The sequence below is a fragment of the Harpia harpyja genome, chromosome Z, assembly GCF_026419915.1.
Source record: "Harpia harpyja isolate bHarHar1 chromosome Z, bHarHar1 primary haplotype, whole genome shotgun sequence".
Taxonomy (NCBI): domain Eukaryota; kingdom Metazoa; phylum Chordata; class Aves; order Accipitriformes; family Accipitridae; genus Harpia; species Harpia harpyja.
In genome coordinates this window covers 40,717,632-40,738,005 of record NC_068969.1, presented here as the reverse complement: position 1 = coordinate 40,738,005, position 20,374 = coordinate 40,717,632, and positions in this window count along the sequence as shown.

The following is a 20,374-nucleotide window of genomic DNA, read 5'->3' as shown; positions in this document are numbered from 1 at the left end:
GACCTGAACACCAGTAATTGGTTATTTTTAGCATACCTTTTAAATACGTAATTGTGAAAGGTGAAAGAGGGGGAACAAATCCCTTTTTATTTCCTATATGCTGAACTGACGCACAAAGGCAAAAAGCAGGAGCTACCCTTCTGTGAGAGGTCAGAGGAATATTATATAGCTTATACAGAATAGTTGTAAAATATTAAAATTATTTGGCTATTTTGTAAAACAGTAGAATGTTTCCTGTCTTGTGTTTACTAAACAATGTGCATTTGCACTATGTGAGCGTAAAGTACTGTAAGCCAAGAGGTTGGGTTATAGCTATTTCCATGCTCTATTCCTGAAATTTGTGGACTTTCCCTCTTCTCAGGCTCTTGCTCTGCTGTATAAGTTGGGCCTCTCTTCTCATTGTGCATTTTTTCTCATTAAACATAACATTATAAAGGTGCTTCTTCATGTGTAAATTACTACATAGGAGCACACCAGGGTGTTACGCCACTGATGTCAGTGAAGCTTATGGTAATTCTTGCCAGGGGAAGCAAGCAAACAGTCAAGTCACTAGCCACCATGTTTTACTTGCTGAAAAGAATATGGTTTTTAAATGGGTCATACTATGTGCTATGAGTGTCTGGCTTTTGAGTAAGAGCAGAAATCTTTCATAGAAATGAAGTGTTAAGAAGAAAAATGAAGAAACTTGATGGGTAACATTGATACATCCTTTCCCAATCTGACGACACAGGCTGTAAATTTGTATGTATACATGCATACAGATGGAATGAAGTTATCTACTAAACTAGTAAAACTATCTTGGCTTACCTGATAGTATCTTTATACTATCTTTCTCGGGAAATTAAAGTTTTACTTTGGTACTAGATGTGTGTTCATCAACAGGGTGGGTTGGAGGTCTGCCTTCCATCATTATATAGCGGCTAATGGAGCATAAGTATTACTCTTCTGCTTAGGAGTGTTTGACATCTATTTATCCTGACAGATGTATTACTTGGATGTGACACATATTTCTCCTCAGAAGAGGCAAAAGGATTCTCATAAAACTCAGATTATCCAGCAGAGGCACTGATGTATCTACCTAGCGCATCAACCATCTTTTCCAGTAACTACGCTGCAAACCTGAAATGTTCTTTAGGATACTCTTTTTTCCATCTTTGTCCCACACTTTGTTATCATAGGACTGTAGGACAATTCACGTTGGCAGGGATCTCAAGATGGCTCCAATCCAACCCCCTGCAACAGCAGGTTCAGCTGAGGGGTGAGACCAGGTTACCCAGGCCTTTATCCCATAAGGGCTTGAAACTCTCCAAGGGTGGAGATGGGGGTCTCCTGATAAACCTGTTTGTTTGCTTGACTATGGGGATGGTTCACTCTTGCCCTTGGAGGATGCAGCCTTTAAAGCCCTGACAGGTCCCCTGAGCCTTGTAGCCCTTCAGAGCTGCCTCCCCTGGGATCCCACCTACCTGCTCCCTGAGTAAGCCAAAATCTTTCCTGAAAACCTGGGTCTTTAGTCTGCTAGTTGCTTTTCTTTAGATTTCCTTACACAAAAATTCAACTTTGCTTCAACACCTTCAGGACTGTGATAATGAGCAAACAGACACATACATTCATATGCAAAGTCCTGCTTTCCCTCCCAGTGTCAAGCTCTCAGCCTCTTCATGTAAGTGCCTACAGCAGCCAGGTGGACCAGAGCCCCACATGGTGGGATGGTTAACTGACATTTTTGCTGTGGATAGTAGGAGCTATAAAGCAAGCAAATCCCTCTCAAATGTGCTTTTTTTTTTTTTTTAATTAATGAGATCTTCAGTTGTAATCTTGAGCAATCTCTTTCTTGAGATTTGTGAGAGATGTGGAGCTTGCTTTCATGAGCAGAGTCTTCTTCCCAGTGTCTGAAAGTGATCTGTCTTGTTGCCGGCACTGCTGTCCTCCATTTCTCAGGCAGCAGCTCACTGTAATAAGAGGATAGTGGCCAGTTTGCATATTCCGCTAGTGGGGAAAAAAATCTGCATAATAAATTGCATAAATATATGATAAAAAAAATTTCTTGAATAATATATACAGAGACTAAAATCCCTGCTTATTGGGAATTTGTCACTTAGGTAAATAATGCATGTTTTATACTTTTCAGTGAATGGTTTTTTTCCTGAGAAAACCATAAGGACTAAATACAAAATACTACCTTTGAATGACATTGAGGAAATTGCACAAACTGAAAATGCCAAAAAGGGGGGTTTTTTTGCATGGAAACTGACATTATCTCTAACTTGCTCACTGAAAATGTGAATTATTCTGAAATGTTACACTAAAGATAGGATAGCACCACAAACAATGTCGTTTCTCAGTTTTGCTAACCTTAATGAAAGGTTAGCAAAGACTTTTTACTTAACTTGCATAGATTAACAAAAATACACAACCTGTTTAATAGTGTAGAAACTATCAGTGCTATTTACTAGAACAGACAGTGAAAATCCTTAAGTGAAAACTGATCCAGCTGGTTAATTTGATTATTCTGGTATTTAAGAATAGTGTTAAGAACAGTGGGTTAGGTGCTGGTTTTCTGGGGAAACTTGATCAAGTCTCAATTTTCTTTGCCTGGGGCTCCACTTGTAAAGCTGGAACGACTGCAGCTTTATAGGCAGAGCTGAACATTAGTAGTGAAGAGGGAAGTTGTGCTCATGGTTTGACCCATGCTTTGGGATGGCTTGGTCCCAAAGCTGTTGGTGGTGATGCTGAATTAACTAGACCAATTCATGAGCAACTGTGGTAGGTGAAACCTTCTCTTCTTTTTCTCCATGTCCATTTAAGGGAATCTATAAGCAGGTGATTGATGTAATTCTGGAGTAATTTGAGGGCTATATTTAACATGATGTTGATATAAAGGGCTATAAATGAATGTACTTATAGGGCTATTGGTAAGGATTGTGTCAACACGCCTCTGAGATTAAGGGCTATGGTCAGCTGTACAATCATAATGGTTGTTAACTGGGGTGAAAGCAGCATTGCTCAAAGTATCAGCTGAAGTGGAAGAAAATCTGTTTGTTCTAAGCGTCTCAGCAGCAGGCTGCAGTATATGAAATCTTGGTAATGCTGGTCCACTAACGTTAGAGGAAAATCACATGCTAAATGCAAGATTTTATATTCTCAGCAAGGATAAGATTTTACTCTGTGCTGTCACTTACTGCCTTGTGAAGATAAAAGTAATGGATGAAACTTCTGCATTATCACATGTGAACTGCCAAGAGTTTGTGGGAGAGGAGTTTAGAGAGCTCCATCTTCCAGCAGGCAGGGTTAAACGTGGCCATGACTGTACATGTAGTGGCATTAAGAGCTTCCTATTTCTCAGCACAATTTCCTAAGTTTTCTCTCCCACTTTTGGCCTCTAGAAAGAAAGTATAAAATGCCCTTTCCCTCCTTTTCAGTATTTTCTTTTTTTTCTCTGAAGAAGCATCAGATTGATTACTGTTTGTCCTACAACACATTTCTTTCCCCTGCTGTCTGGCAATGCTTTAATATTTTAGTTTGTTTGGTGTCAACTTTTGTTGGCATGGGAATCTCACTCAGTAGCCTCTCACATTGATAGCAAATAGGATCATGCATTTCTTCAACTTTATTAAAATGCTATGAGAATTTTGTTATCTTTTTCCTGTTTATGTTCCTCTGAGATTTATTTACAGGCATAGCTCAAAACCGCTATTTTTAAAATAGCAAAGGCAGTTCTAGAAAGCTAAACAAACTAAAACCCCCCCAAAACCTAGACAAAACCAAAATAAACGATTTTTCTGATTGGGCAGTGCATGTAAGCCCCCTTTCTTCCTAAAACGTTTGTGTTTGCCATTTTGCCTTTAGCAGTGTTTATTGCATGTAACACCATGGCTATAACAGCAAGAGAACCCCATTAATTTTGTGTTCTCAATGCCCTGTGTTTCAGAATAGTAGAAAGAGACCACCTTGTACATCCTTTCTGGAGCTGGAACAAGCTGCTTTTGGGGTGACGGGGTGTCCAGGAGATGCCAGGGAAGTGTTGGAAGCAGCACTTTCAGGGGACTTGAGTCAGAAAAAACCTCTTATTGTAACTTTTTGTAACTCTTTTGTAGCTGCTGAAACTCTTTAGGGATGTTACAAAAGAAGTAGAAATTGTTGGTGGCTCTAAAATAACCAAGGGCAAGAGATGGAACAGGAGTATGTTTTCAGAGTTCAATTATGAGGTTGTTTATCCTACTGTGCTTCAGATCCAGGCCACAGTGATTGTTCTCTTGGGGTTTCATGTCAAACAGCAGGCATTTGTGGCCTGCAGGTAAGAAATACACACATCTACCCTCCAAGATGTGCATGGTTTTTTCAGGAACATGCAGGGAAATCACTTCTTGGTGAGGACTGGAGGAGCTGCCCCATCCTACAGTTCCCCGGGCAAGTTCAGCTGCAGTGCTCAGAGATGTGCAGCATTTCTCCCCACAGCTCAGCAGTGAATTTACAGGGTGTTTTCTATTGGGAAGGCAAATGCTCTTCCCTCTCACAGGTGGGCACACATCCAGCAAGATGAGAGAGAGCCAGACCCCAGTGTCACAGCCACTTCTGCAGTCTAAAAGCACCCTCAGGTCCATCCATGTGCTCTTGGGGCCCAGAGGTTTAAGTGACAGAAACCATAAAGTTGCCTAGACAAGAAGGAAACCAAATTTGTTTGATTTGAGAGAATAGTTGTTTCTCACTGCTCCTGGACAGAGGTGGGTGTTGAACTGCACATAATAATTGAGGACTATGAGACAGAGAAATGTAAATTAAATCCTTTACTGTGACACCTGAATAGGTGTAAATCAGCTTCTCAGATGATTTAATGCTATTTCCAATGAGATGTCATGATCCTAGCAAGGAGTTAAACTGTGCTTCAATTGGCAAAGCATGCCCACAGAAATGCTGTTATTTTACAGAAAAGTGAAAAACTTTAGAAATGCTATGATCTCTCTCTCTAGCTTTTCTTTCTCCTGTCCTGGTATCAGCTAGGATAGAGTTAACTGTCTTCCTAGCAGCTGGCCGGGTGCTATGTTTTGAGTTCAGTATGCGAAGAATGTTGATAACACTGATGTTTTCAGTTGTTGCTAAGTAGTGTTTAGTCTAAAGTCAAGGATTTTTCAGCTTCTCATGCCCAGCCAGCAAGAAAGCTGGAGGGGCACAAGAAGTTGGCACAGGACACAGCCAGGGCAGCTGACCCAAATTGGCCAATGGGGTATTCCATACCATGTAACGTCCCATTTAGTATAGGAATGGGGAAGTGGGGCGGGGAATCGCCGCTCAGGGACTAACTGGGTGTTGATCGGCAGGTGGTGAGCAATTGCACTGCACATCATTTGTACATTCCAATCGTTTCATTATTGCTGTTGTCATTTTATTAGTGTTATCATTATCATTATTAGTTTCTTCTTTTCTGTTCTATTAAACCGTTCTTAGCTCAACCCACAGGTTTTGCTTCTTTTCCCGATTTTCTCCCCCATCCCACTGGGTGGGGGGGAGTGAGTGAGTGGCTGCGTGGTGCTTAGTTGCTGGCTGGGGTTAAACCACGACACTCCTCAGATGGTACCCATCCAAGGAAGTATCCTGGTATCTTTTTCCTTTGAGGAAAACTGAAGTTTCTATGGATCCACAAAACCCACTTTGACCTAAGAGGAGCAAAAGAGGAATACGATTTCATAAAATGCTTCTCAAAACATCTGCCAAAAAAATCACATTTAAAAGGAAAAAAGACTAAATTCTGAAACACTACTGAAAAGGAATAATGAGGAATGAGAAAGCAGTAAATTTTAGTGGCTTTGAAAGAGAGAAATTGTTCCATCAAAATCTGTTCTAACTTTACAATTTCCAAATCCTGGAGGGGTGACTTATGGCAAACATGAGAAAGAGGACATTAGCAGAAAAGCCAAGGACAGCTGGGTGGTTAGACCCACTCTTAAAAACGGTTGGAAGAATGACTCTCTACAAGTGGCATGGGGAGCACCAGATTTATTCTCTCACACAGGCTGACATGAAATATTTGCTTCTGTTTTACAAGTCAGAGACTGTCTTGCTAGCTCTGCAAATCCAATGGAAAATTGAGATGTTATCTCTCTGTTGCCTATTGTTAGAGTTGTATGTTCTCCTGTTAGTGTGTACAGGGCAATCATGTTGATGACGTGTGAAAACTGAATCTGTATTCCTGATCCCTATCCATTGAATAGTTTGAATAGTTGTAACATAAGAGTTTTTGTTAGAAATGTTACTATGACTGATACATACCACTTGCATTTCTGATTTCCCAGGGAAATGTTTATGTCTTTATACCAAACAGGCAAACTCCATGCTCTTACTTTGTGCAACACAGACTATTCCTGCATGAAAAAAAGTCCTTGAAGACAGGAGACAGCTGGAGGTAATTGCATGAGTTTTTATGTTACTGCAATTATAAATCAGGGTGCAAAATCTAGAGGGTTGGAAGGTATCCTGGAAGACTTAGATACTGTTCATCATGAGAACACAGTCACAAACTCTCCCCCACAAGTAAGTTGTGCCAGGTGTACATTTACCAGCACTTGCTCCTATTAAGCAACTCATGCTCTTTCACTTTTCTGTCCAAAATTTCTTGGTGGGCCTGGCACTCCAGCTAAACTGTTTCATGAGTATCCAGATGGCCTCATCCTCATGTGCCTTCACTTAAAAGATAGCCTAATTAAGAAGCAAAAATATTCTGAAGTGTTCTTGGGTAGATACTGTGAATGTCTGTGTATGTTTTTGAATAGAAATGTAAATTATTTACTCCTTTATGCAAGTTGCTAATGAGGAAGAAAATAATATAAATATAAAAGAACTTAGACAATAAAACAATAAATTCCTATGAGTGAAACAAAACTTGATGCTGGATTTATAAATACTGTTGACTGCTGCAGAAGTGCCTGCCGGTCATAATGAAGTCCTTAGGATAAGGTCAGTGCTATGTACTTGCCTTTGAAGAGTCTGTACAGCATGTATTCTATTTCAAGAGCCTGCAGTGTGAAGGAGGTTCAGGAAATTCAGATTTCCTATCCTAGCACATTTTTTGCCAGGTTTTAAATCACAACAGGTCTTGATTCAAAGAACTTTTAACTGCCCAACTCTGGGTAACTGACCTTATGTCTTATTAAACTTAGAGGTGACCAACAAAAGCAGACCTGAAACAGTGAACACTTTTCGAAAACATTTTTGCCAAATGTCTTTCTTCAAAGAAAATTCATCAAAGATTTCTGTGCAGTTTTTTGGTTTTTTTTTTTTTTTTTGGCGGGGGGGGGCAGGTAAGGTTTATTTCATTGTAAGAGTGAGTTGATGGGGAGAGAGGGGGCTGTTACATTAAACATCCATGCCCAGTTTCAGATGTGGGAAAGCATTCAGCACCAATCAATTCACTTTAACACCGAATGCTGTCAAAATGACTTCTTTAGGAACTAATAGGTGCTGAACTCTCCTGAAAATCGCATCTTAGAGAGCATTTTACTTGTCAGTGCTTGAACAGAACTTGTTGTTAACATGCATACTTTAAGGCTCCAGCTCCAAACACTCTGTCTTTTCAGAAGCATCACTTCGTGTGTGACTTTCCTGTAACCTCATTCACCATTCTTCAGTGCACATTTGACATCATTCATATATCATTGCGACAAGCTCTCTAAATTCTAATACAGAATACTTTTAAAAAATGTCCTTTTGTGTGATGGTTATCGAGTTTGGGAATCATCATTAACTTACTGTAACTTAATTCATTAAAATGAATAATACATAATTTTTTTGGTAAATGACAGTGAAATATGTAGTCTTTTTCCAGGCATTAGTATTTCTCTGGTGGCAATATATCTTTTGATCCATACCACCTTTACATTCTTATTTATTTTCCTATAATCAATCCTACCAAACATGCATGCTTTACATTGCACCGTGCTCATTCAGCTGGGTTGCACTGGAATGTCTTCCCTCAGATTTTTCATTTTAAGTTCTTTCAGAATCAAATTGTGATTGGAAACAATACTTTCAAAGGCACAAATAAGTTTCATTGGATGCTGCCCAACAGAGCCAAATGTAAATGCAGAATAAACAGAGGCAGTGCTCATATTGCAAAATATTTCCAAGGTTACAATGTGCGTTATGATCTCTTTGTTTTCTATATCATGACCTGCATGTTGCATGAAAGATTTGCAATGTTTCCCCGGTCCTGTCTTAAACCAAGAAGCACTGACTGTAGCTCTCTTCTCGGTTTAGTTCTGAGCCCATACTGCCATATTTTGTCCAGGGGGCTGGACACAGAATACTTTTTCAGCCCAATTACCTGTGCATCAGCAGTACAGTGAGATACTCAAGTGCTCAACATCAAGTACACGAGCAATTCCATTTTCTACCTGCATTTTACCCTGGCTTCTCTTGTGTCTTGCTAAGATTTTGACACATCCTGTTGTTTGTGTTGTGCTAACTGTGGCCACAGTAGCTAATTTTCATTAATAACAGCATGAATTTGAGATTAGTATGTCAGAAAGCCTGACTTCCCACTGGCAATCAACACCTGAGATACTAAAAATGTTGGCAAGGAAAATAAGAGCAGAAGGGATTCCGAGACAGGAAACTTTGTGTTATGTTTAGTTAGAAAGAAATTCAGCCAACAGTAATAACAAAAAAGTGTGGCACTGATTTGGGGACTTCGTGCACCACAAGTAAAACTAAATGCATGCACTCTGTGTTTGAAGGTTGTATCTACCCCAGGAAGGGAAAAGGAAACAGAAGGCTGAAGGGTTGAGCTGGGATGGTGAGATGGGGAGAAAGACAAGCTAGCAGCTCCTGCAGCACAGGCAGGAAGGATGGACACAGTCACTGTGGCTTTCTGCAGTGAAGGGGATGAGGACTTTCCCTCTTCCCTAGCCATAACTGGCATCAGGCATGATTTGGACACCCCTCTTCGCAGCTCCAAGCCTGCCCTTTGACATGGAAGGGCAAAATAGGGAGCACGTCCCTGAGTGTTCTACTGCCAGCAAGGGTACCACTGCCCTGTGCGGTTCCCTGCCTCTGTCAAAGCCTATCCTGATGTGCATCACAGGAGCAATCAGTACACAGACACTTGCACCCTAACTGGCTGACCCCTGCTGCTGGGACAAGGGCTGATGCACCAAGGAGGACCTGCCCAGTGGTAAGAAATGCATCTCTGCCAGCTATTAAAAACTCCCCTCCCCCAACTCAGCTACACTGAACTAATGTACTGCATCTTTGAAATACACTAACTGAGTAGCTAAAGCATGCCTGTGTAACTACACTGACTTGTAACAGCTCTGAGCCCTTCACAGTGTACTTCTGGGTCTCCAGAGCTGCTGTTAGGATTGCAGCTAAATCCAACAGAAACTAGTCTTTGAAGTATATTACGTTTGTGGTTACCATGCATATTTTTTATTCTAGGTCATGGACAATATCTTATGTAAGCAAAAATGCAGTTTTTATTTAAAACTCTTGTTCTTCCTTCTGTGCCTTTAACAGCATGTGTTTTTAATGAGTTCTTCCCTTCTACAGAAGGATTTCTTCTACAGAATAAACCTTGGCCAATCTGTGACTTATCTTGTGGTCTAATGTTAGTTGTGAAAGATAACACAGAAAACCCCATGACTGATTCTTCTGGATTCATTCCCATATCATGCTAAAAGCAAAGCCACACAACATGTAGTGTTGTTGTGGAAGTGAAGAGTGAGGGGACCTGGAGGCCTGAACACCTTATACATATCATGACAACAATGCATAGTGCAAAAGAAGCAAAACCGAAAAATTTGCTGTCATGTTGCTGTCTGTCCACCTTCCTCAGTCACGCTGCAAGCAACTGCTGTAAGGGATGCCACTACATTTCTGTTTCCTTTTGGCCTTGTTTCCCCACTGTCCATCACATCATATTTAGGGATCCCAGCTGTCAACTTCTGGCAGCAGCTTACAATGGGATAGAATTAGGTGTAATGGAGAGATGTATTTTCAGAATATTGACTGGCAGATGACCTGAATAAAGTAAGTTCAGATGTGATTTTACAGTACCTACAAGCCCATCTAACTCTGGCTACTGCAGGACTGTCACACTATTCTTCCACCTCCACTTTTGCTGTGCTGCTTTCCTCTGTTTAGGAAGCTAAGGACACTAGACAGCATGAAATTGGAAGAACACTAATGCCGCGTAGCTTCTTGGGCCAGGTTACTCGTCTAACACTAGTTAGTGTACTCTTACTGTAGAGATTGCAAAACTGCATCCTCAGTGACTTATACTGACTTTATTAAAAGTCCCTGCTGCTGAGCAACTGCAAGCTTTGCAAAGTGATCATAAGATATTATCATCTGACCTGTGATGGGCAGTACCAGTAAAATGATTGTTCAAAGTAGAAAGCAGGGGAGTATCTGTCTTCTTGCTTCCAGGTTCACTTTCTGGTTGGATGGTTGGACAACTTGTGGTTTTTTGTTTTGGTTTTTTTTTTCCCTGCCCCCCTCCTTCACAGCTGCATGCACTGGCAACTGGTAAAATGATTTAAAAGACTTAAAAGAACCAAACTCAATAACCTTTTTTAGGGCTCAGGATGGCTGCAGACTACCCTTTACAATGAGATTCAATAAAAAGGCTGCAACGTTAGCACTGATGGAATGGGAATACAAGGAAACTGCTCTTGAAAATACCTGTTTCAGTGTGAGGGGTGTAAATGCAGCAGTATTCTGAACTTACATGATAGGAGAAATCTACAAAGAAACTAGTTAACCAGAAAATAGTTTGGAGTTTGGGCGGGTACTCAAAGCAAGGTGAAGGACTGAGAAGGGCCACTGCTTACATGGTAAGGAAATGACTTGCATATTATAGGAAGAATAGTGTGTGATTGTACCTCGTATACGATACCATAAATGTGTTTAAACAGAGATTGTACAGACAACTTTAATTCTGATATTTAAAGAATAACCAGCATTATTAGCATGCAAGTTTAATAATCTTTTCCTAACAAATATAGGCTATGTTTGTGAGCTATAATGCTGCAATAGCAGCCTCTTTACCATTTCCCTGGAAAGGCTGCTTGCAGCAATGCTCTGGAATGTCCCACGCTTCATGGTGGTGTGGAGCATGGTGCTGAATCCAGCAGTATCACAAAGCTCCTCTCCTTTTGAGCTGTGACTCAGCCAGCAAAGTGAACAGTGCAGGGGCTCTTCCTCTGGGCCACACCTCTGCTGTTCAGGCAGCTTTCTTTCTAGATTGGTGTAGTTTCATGCAGAGTAGTTGTTGGGACCGCTCTCTGGCCGGTGCTAAAATACAAGCTGTGCATGGGAGTTGCTTCATCCACAGATGAAACATCTTTAGGACCATATAATTGTTCCGACTACACTGTAGCATGGAAGCCCAGCTGATACATACTTTTCCACAGTACCAGTACTTTCAAATTGCCATGAGAGCTATAAAAGCCAGGAGTCACCATGAACCGTTAGTTTATATCTCAGTTGAAAAATGAGCCCTTCAATACTTTGCACTAAGCTGAATAATTTAGTCAATAATGAAGAGTGCCACCTATTGAATCAGTAATTCCTACAGGACCTCTCTCTCCCTTATGCACTGACCAGGATCTGTCTCAGCTTTGGAAGTTACCTAAACGTGTGTTTAAGACTTTCTCAAAGTTAAGCAAATGCTTACGGATCCTTTCATGTGTAGAGATATCTTACAGACTGAAAATCAGAAAGACAAGTTCATATCCCTAAGTTGCATTGCTCCTAGCTATAATTTCATACAATTACGTAGAAGTGGCTTATCAATAATTCAATTGTTCCATTAGTTTTGTGTTAAGGTGTTAACAGAGTTAACTGAGTTAACTCATGCATAATTTATCAGTCTATAAGCTAAATAGTTTAAAATGCAATATTCAGACTTACCATGATAATAGCTTATAAAATGTGCTGTCTATAATAGCTTACAAAATGTGCTGTCTGCATTGGCTCTAGAGTAGCTGGAACACTAAGGTGCTGTAAAGCAACGCAGAGGAGAAACTACTACCCCCAGGGTCCATACACGAGCAGGATGGGGAGGACTGTTGAGGTCAGGCTGAAAGATGCCAGTGGACGGGTTTGTGTTTGGAAAATGCGGATAGAGCCTTAAATCCTAACCTTACCATTGTGCTACACAGTCTTCAGTTTAATCTGAAAAGCTACCTCCTTCCTCCACTTTTTTTCAGAAAGGAATCAGAGCTATGAACCCCTCCTAATCTGGGGGAAGCACTTGCCAGGAATATCCAAAATAACCCTAAGTTCTACCTGCAGTGCATACCTCCTATGCAGTGCTTTTGTACCTAATAGGACCATGTCTAAAGACGAAATGGATGAGACATATGAATCACATTTGTGTCTTACTTTAAGCTAATTAGAGTTAGTGGGAACTTCTGGAGGTTGTTAATTCCAAAACCTGAGAGGCCATTAATTCCAAAACCTGAGGTAAGAGTTTAAGCACATGTGTTTTCTTTTAAAAAAGCATAGTCCTGATGTTGAAAAGAAACTTTAAATATGAAAGATGCTCACTGGACTTAACACTTGTTCTGTCAAATACTCTGCAACATATTTCTTTATTCTATTTTTGCATTTCAGATTGTGATCCTAGTTACCAAAAACAAAAGGTGGGAATACAAATCATTTCAGAATCTTAAAGAATTACATTTAAATTTAGCTTAAAACTGCAGGCTGACCTGGTAAAGGCATGAAAGACATTCTTCTGTAGTGGTAGGAACAAACATTTTATCTACCCTCAATTTTTTTGTGGTTTAGTTCTAATGAAATCTCCTGCTGCCTTATTTTTCTTTTCTTTTTCTTTTCTCTTTTTTTTTTTTGTTTTGTTTGTTGGATTTCTGAATTAAACTTTTATCTAGCTTGCTAGTCAACAAGCCAGGTGAATATTTTTTGGTCTAACAATATTAACTAGAAGCCACTGTCTAACACAGACAAAACAAACCTGCTTTCTCAGCTTTCTGAACATCTAAATACTTCCTTGTAGTTCAACTGGGGAAGCAATATAAGAGACAAATGCCATAGTAGAAACACATGGTTGCCGGAACTCACAATGGTGTCAGCTGTCGATGTGTTTTGCAGTCAGAAAGAAGCATTACTGGGGAAGTTGGCAGTCAAATTATCTGTGGTTCTGATGTGTACCTCCTTCAGTTACAAATACACATTTAATGAGTGAGTACTAAAATGCCTTACCCAGTTAATTTTGTGCTTGTTTGATTTTTGCAAAATTGGGTGGCAAGGAAGAGTAGAACCAGCCACAGGGAGACTAGGGAGACTAGACTATAGCCACAGCTATATCACTGGTGACCATGGGAGACGATCTGGAGATCTCAGCAGCACTTGCCAGAGTTGCTCATCACTAAGCAGTGTTGGCACAAGCCCCTCAATGTCTTAGTTTAAAACCATGTTTTAAGTTTTGCATCTGTTAATTTTAAGACAAAGTGACTCTATGGAGTTACCTCAAAAATGAGAGTAACTGCAAGTGCCTATTCCACCAGATCTTTTACTTTCCTGCTAGGCAGTTGTTTTCATTCCTGTTACTACTCAGTGCCAGTGGTGGCAAAACCCAGAGGAACTGCAGCTCTGGAATAGGCCAAATGCTGATTAAAGATATCCTGCTGCCTTATTTCTGCAGAATGAAAGGGAACACAGATTATTTATTTGTAGTGAAAAGAGGATGGTTCAAAAAGAAAGTTAGCCATCAAAAACCTCTTAACATCACCTACACACAGTATATTTTTTCTTTGTGGCCTGATACCTAAAAATACACTCTATTTTTTGGTTATGTCTGAGAATAGAGTTTGGAAATGATTAGTTGACCAAATGTGAAAGAAACCTCTTACATGTATGAAGCCACAAGGGGAGACCGGCCACACTTACAAGTAGCTGTAATGTATCAGGTACATGCTGATTTTTCACTCTTCTGCCTTACTGTGCTAAGTAACAACAGATTGTTCTGTTTGCTTTATTTGGTGCTGCTACCACAAACAAATATGTCCAGACAAGGTGATGTTGCAGGCAAGATAAGCTATCTGGAAGCCATACAAAGCCAATATTTGGTTTCCCTGAGCAGGTGATTCCCTTATAAAAGTAAAGGAATGTATGGCAATAGCAGGATGCAGATCCCATCAAGCTGTTTTTTTCAATAAAAGGAAGGATTTTGATGCACTTTGAAAAGCAAAAGTCCCAGTACTGGAGATTTGTATTAACTGATGCATCTGTTCAAAGCTACAGCTTGCACAGCAGTCACCATAATCTGAGAGAAAAATACATGCTTCCCTTATTCTTGCCACTCAAGAACAACTCATGTAACTGGCCAGTGAACCGGTAGCCAGTTAACGGTGGTATACAGCTGTTTTGGGAGATGTTTCTGAGGGGAGTTCATTCAGTACCTCCTGGAACGAGCAAGAGCAGTTTTAGAGTTTTACCTCAGACTCTGGATCTAGTGCTGGCTTCTTACCGGGAGGCTGGGGGAAACAATCTGCAAGATTTGCAGATCCTTGTCTTTTATTCAGCCATAATTTTAGCAATGTAAGCTCCTAGTGTTTCAAACCACAGAGGGCTTGGTATTTATTCTTATGCTATTTAGTCAAACTATAGAGTCATGGAGTCAGATATATTGGCCTTAGGGCTTCAAAAATCCTTCTGCCCTTCAAAAATCCTTCTGCCCTTCTAGTACCTCCTAGCCACCTGGAGTGGAATTCAGGCTTTGCACTGGCACCTTCTCATGCATCCCACAAGTAATTAAATTAACCAGTAAAACAATAACTTTTAGTTTAGAAAGAAGAAGTTAGAACAAGAGACTGCATGAGAATGGCATGACCATGGTAGTGGCATCACCATGTCTTCCTTGTGGGCAAAGTGTGCTCTTGGTCTCTTTGATTTTCTTCTTGTACTGTGAAGGCAGGTTCCTAGGAAAAAGGATTTACTATGTATTGTGTATGAACACATGATGAATACCTAAAGCAATAGACATTGTCTTCAATAGAATGCCTAAAATTGTGGGTAAACTCCGGAAATCTGTAGCACAAGTTCATTTGTAACAGAAAATCAGCAGGTTACGTACTACACCTGTGTTATTGATGTATCTGCTGCTTAATATGTATACTAAATACTCTTATACTGAATTGTGAGTGAATCTGGAGTCTGAATGCTGCTACTGTCACCCTCTGAGTTTTGGCCAGTTAGTCAATACTTTTTAAATTTAAGCTTGTTCATAATAACTCTGTTAGTCTGTGATGTCTGAGTGAAGAATGTGCTTAATGCTCCAAATACACAAACTGAGGGTTGCTCTCTCCTTCAGTTTGCCTGGATTAGAATGGGCAACACTTCATGCTGTTTCTAATTAAGAAAAATGAAAACAACTGCTTTTTATGGAAAATTCATCCTTGAGAGCAGTTTAATAAAAACATCATTACATTGATCAATGGACTTAAAAATGTAAGGAAGTGAGTTTGGATGTGCCCACTTTCCTTCTGTCCCATACACTTTCTCAAGTAATCTATTGTTAAGTTACATTATGGATAGGTTTCCAAAAACATGTGTAATACATCAGAAGCTTCATAAAATGTACTAATGAGGAAGAAGGTCACATATTTTTGCTTAGCAGTGGAGCAAATAACTTCAGAAGATTTTAAACTATTTTTGCTAGCTTGTAATTGATATAACAAAGGAGTCCACAGGAGTGTAGTGTAGAAACTCAATTGTTGCTTATTGTCAATTTAGTTGTAATAGACACTGGGAATTACAGGAAACCCTATAATGTGTGTGCATACAGGTAAGCTCCCATTGAGCTATGCCTCCTTAGGCAAGGGTAAGACAGGAACAGAACTATCAGTGTTTCTCATATCTCTTCAATTCTTCCTCCCATTTTTAAAGACATTATGCCTGTATCTAATTAAAGACAAACAGAAGAGGGTTAGACTTCAGATACTAATCAGTGAGAACAGTAGTCACACTGGGACTGCACATAAAGGGATGCTTTTCACTCAGCAATGTCTCTTCCTGTCAGTGCAATTGTTGTAAATTTTGTCCTTAAACTGTATATATATATATATACATTTGACATGGCTAACCAAGCATTTTCTGTTAGGTAAAAATTCATGGTATGTTTTACTATGTATGTTATCCCTACTACTTTACAATATATGACCCTGTTACACTCAATGTATGTCTCTTAAATCTTACAAATATTGGAACAGGCATTTCTTGGGGGTTTTTTTGTTTTGGTTTGGTTTTTTTAAATATTTCCTTTTGCCTGATTTATCTTTGCTGTTAACCATGGCAGTTGGCTCCAGTGATGTATTAGGTGTATTGATGATGATGCTTTTGCACAGAGACCCCTTAATTATAGGTTAGAAAGCATCTCATGCAAATAAAGTCTCAAATCTTTCCTTTTTCTAATGAAAATCACTTTTGCCAGTTTGGGAAAATAGGCAGTTCTGTATTTGAGTATTTCTCTTTCATTTGTAATATTTGTGCCATGGGAATCCTCATAAGAATAGCCTCTTTGAACATGGTTACATTCTAACCCAGAGAACTAGTTGTGCTCCTGCTTCCTATGAAATCAGTATGTAAATGTTCTTGTTTATGGCTGACTATAGACTTTCATAGTCTTGCTACTGTTACTATTATTATTATAAGTTCACTTGAAATTATGATAGTGGGATTGACTAGGAATTCTGGAAAAGAGTGAGAGGGAGAGGGAAGTAAGTCTTTAAGTTGGTCTGCAAGATATCTCCCCCAAAAATCTTGTGCATTGACTAGAATGAAGTAATGAATTTGCTTTGTTGTTTTGTCATGCTGCTGAGAATATTGAGTTTATTTGTTGTCACCAGTAATGGTGACTTCATTCCATGCCCAAGAATGTAAGTCTACACTGAGTACTTGGAAAAAAAAAGTAACGCTCAAAGTAAACCAACTTCATAACAAGCATCTTACATAATAAATTACTGACAATGAACACTTTATCCACGCTTTTTAGACCCTATTTTTCCCCCTATATTTTTTATTTCAAACACCAAGGTAATAAAAAAAACCCCAAACCCCAAAACCCCACAAAACCAAAAAAAAGAAGAAAAAAAGAACTGTAATGAAATTATGAGGTATGAAGTAAACTTCATTCTGATTTCCTGTGTGTGTATGTTTGTATTTCATCTAGTGTACAGACGAATGTTCCACTCTTTTACTGTTCCTAATGCAAAACATTTTCTAGACAGTTATTATTATTAGTGATTGTTCATCACTGTTAATGACAACCAACAATTTGTGTTTCAGAGTGACTGTACCTGAGTGCTTTTTCTATGGCTACGAAATTCAGCTTGTGTAAAAGAGAATTTTTTTTAATCTTAATTTGGAGAGCAACATGTCAAGCTGACCCTTAAGATTATACTTTCCTAAGTTTCCCTTGGATTCTCTTTTCCTTCTTTGGCTTTTTTGATATGAATTATTTCAAATGCAATTAGATCATCATCATAAATCATTGCAACTTTTCCTGTCACAAGCACCATGCTCCCATGTGGCAATGAATATTCAGATTTTTATGGCTGTACTTCAGGCAATATTTATACCTTTCAAGCTGTCCGCATGAGATCATTTACTGAGTTTCATTTCACCTCAAAATGCTTTTTTTAGTAATCTGACATTTGGCATTTGGATAAAGTGCTCCACTCACCTCACTGACACCTTGCCTTTATACTTGGAACATTGTTGATATATGTGTCCTGTTAAGAATCTGTTTCTAGTGTGGTAAGCCACTAGCAAATTTTCTCATTCTGAAGAAACTTGTATTAAAATAACTTTATTTGATCCATTTATCTCATGTAAAGTACATATATTTATAAGCATTTTCTGTTACATACTTAAGTTATTATCCATTTAAAATCTCTCTTGCCCTACAGATCCAGCCAGAAGTTTCAAAAAGCACTGCTGGCTTTGGACAGTCAGTTTCCTGTTTTTGTGTCAGTCATGTTAGACTAAAGCTAAATATAGCAGTCCACTAGGAGGATCTTTAAGAAAACTAGAAATTGCTGAAAAATATCATGACAGCCAGCAGGCATGTTGACTTGGATATTAGATATCTTTTGTCTGTGTCAGGCAGAACTGATACATAAGGAATATATTTCATTTAAAATAAACTAGAGTCATAGAATTAGAATGGCATTCATTCCAGACATACAAATGGGCACAGATAAATATATGGGACCTGAGTATGGAGTAGGGGAGAAAGGAGCCCTGATTCAACTACTGAAAAACACATAATACACAGAAGACACAAAATTTCCTAGACACATGCAAAAAATGGTATCCTTCAGAAGGTCTCTCAATGATGCCTCGGCTGAGATAAAATTTGCATCTCGGTCTCCTGTGCTACATCCCATATTCCTTGTGACTTTGTGGTGCTTTTGGAGCCTACAATAGCATAATATTTCATTAAGAACTGCAGCTTATGACAAATGCTAAGGAGTTCTTGGACTTTCATCTATCACCTTCTTCAGAAAAACATTTGAAGGAGCACCTATAGCTGAACTTTCAGAGAATGAAATCATTAAAGATTCATACATCCCCAAGTTTTAATCTAGTTTGGACTGTTGACCTTTATTTATTCAATTGCTAGGATTTCTAATCTTAGAGCATGCTGAGTTACAAAAACTGCTCTTGACCCTAACTTGGAAAAAAGTCATGCATACTTCTTTTACTGCAATCCACTTTCTGAAGGAGTCAAAAAATCTAAGCAAATTATTCCACTGGGGAACCCTGCTGGGTCTATGTGTGCCATGCCCATCTCCCATTAATTCTAGTTTAAGTGAAATGAAAGGGTAGCTCCTATGGGGGGGATGGTAGGGTCCATCCCCACCTGAACTTCATAATGGTCTGTAAAGTCTTCTTAGGTCTTAGTTCAAGCTGACTCTGGGGTTTTGAGCTAAAGCATGGGAAGCACACGTCAGCACTAAGCCTGGCACTACCATGCATCAGAAAAGGAAGCAGCCTCCACCTGCAATTCAGGCCTCCAGGATTATCCCCAAACTAAAAATTGCTAGAGCTGCTACTGAGGCTGGATATTGCTCAAGGCATCCAAAACATCATGCAGAAATCTTGATAGTGCAACTGTATCATTTAAATTCAGAGGACTCTGTTTACACCAGTCCAACAAACCCCCTGGTTTACATATGCTGTTATTAAGACAGAATCAGAATTGGAATGTTCACTTGACAATCATATAAATTACAATGAAAAGTGCTGGCTTGCTAAACCATGATGCGTACTGTTCATGCAGTATTATTGAGCTGGTTCAGTGAACTTCGCAGCTGCTATTTAAGAAAGAAGTTTTCTACTAACAGTGATACTGTCAATCACCTCATTTGTTTCATCTATATGTGCAGTAGTGGCTCCCCAGAGTAAAGCCATTCAAACCCAAATCATATGCCATCTTTTACAACTAACTCATTTAGTAAGTTTAGCTTTATAAAAGATAGCAGGTACACAAGCAAAAACAGAGCCAAGAATATAACATTCAGGTAATTCTTACATCCTTTTGTTCCAATCAAAAGATATTGCAACTGGATATTCTAATTTATAGAAGCAATTGTTTTTGGAAACAACCAATCACACCAACTTAGTACATTTTTAACTGGTAGAAATTTAGATGGCATCAAATTCATGATGAATGGATGTGAATGGATGTAAATGGATGTAAACCAAAAATAGTTTCCTTGAAGCTTATGAAGGTCATTAGTGAAAGACTAACATGGGGAATCAGGTCCTTCATCTAGAAGTCTGTCTATTGCTGTCTCATTGCCAAATTCCTTTTTACCCTCACTGTGACTCCTAATAAATGCCTTAGTTTTTTCCTCCTTGACTATTGCAGTTCCTTCTAATACCTCCTAAAATCCTGCTTTCTAAATGTCAAGAAGTCGCAGCTGATATCTCATTTCAGGAAATAAGACCATGCACTGTCACCTTGGTTTCCTTTTCATCTTTAAGACCAGTTAAAAAAGCCTTTCTGTTTTTTAAAATGATTACCCTTACTGTCCTATGCCTACATACACAACTACAATAATCATGTGGTTGACTCCTTTCATTTTGAGAGTAGGCTTTCATACTTTTCATCCCCTCAGTCTCTGTATACTTTTTCTTCACCTCGTCAGAAGGTGATCAGTGCTATTTCGCATCAAAACTCTCAAAAGTTGTGCTGTAGCCAACATGTGGCTTGTATAGCAGGACCAGAATTAAAACCTCAGAATCAGAACAGCAACACCAAAATCATATCTTTTGGGGGCCTAGTATCTGATGTACCCGCTAAGAACCCATCTCTTTGCTCAACAGATCTATCTTTGTATCTATCTTTGTAAAC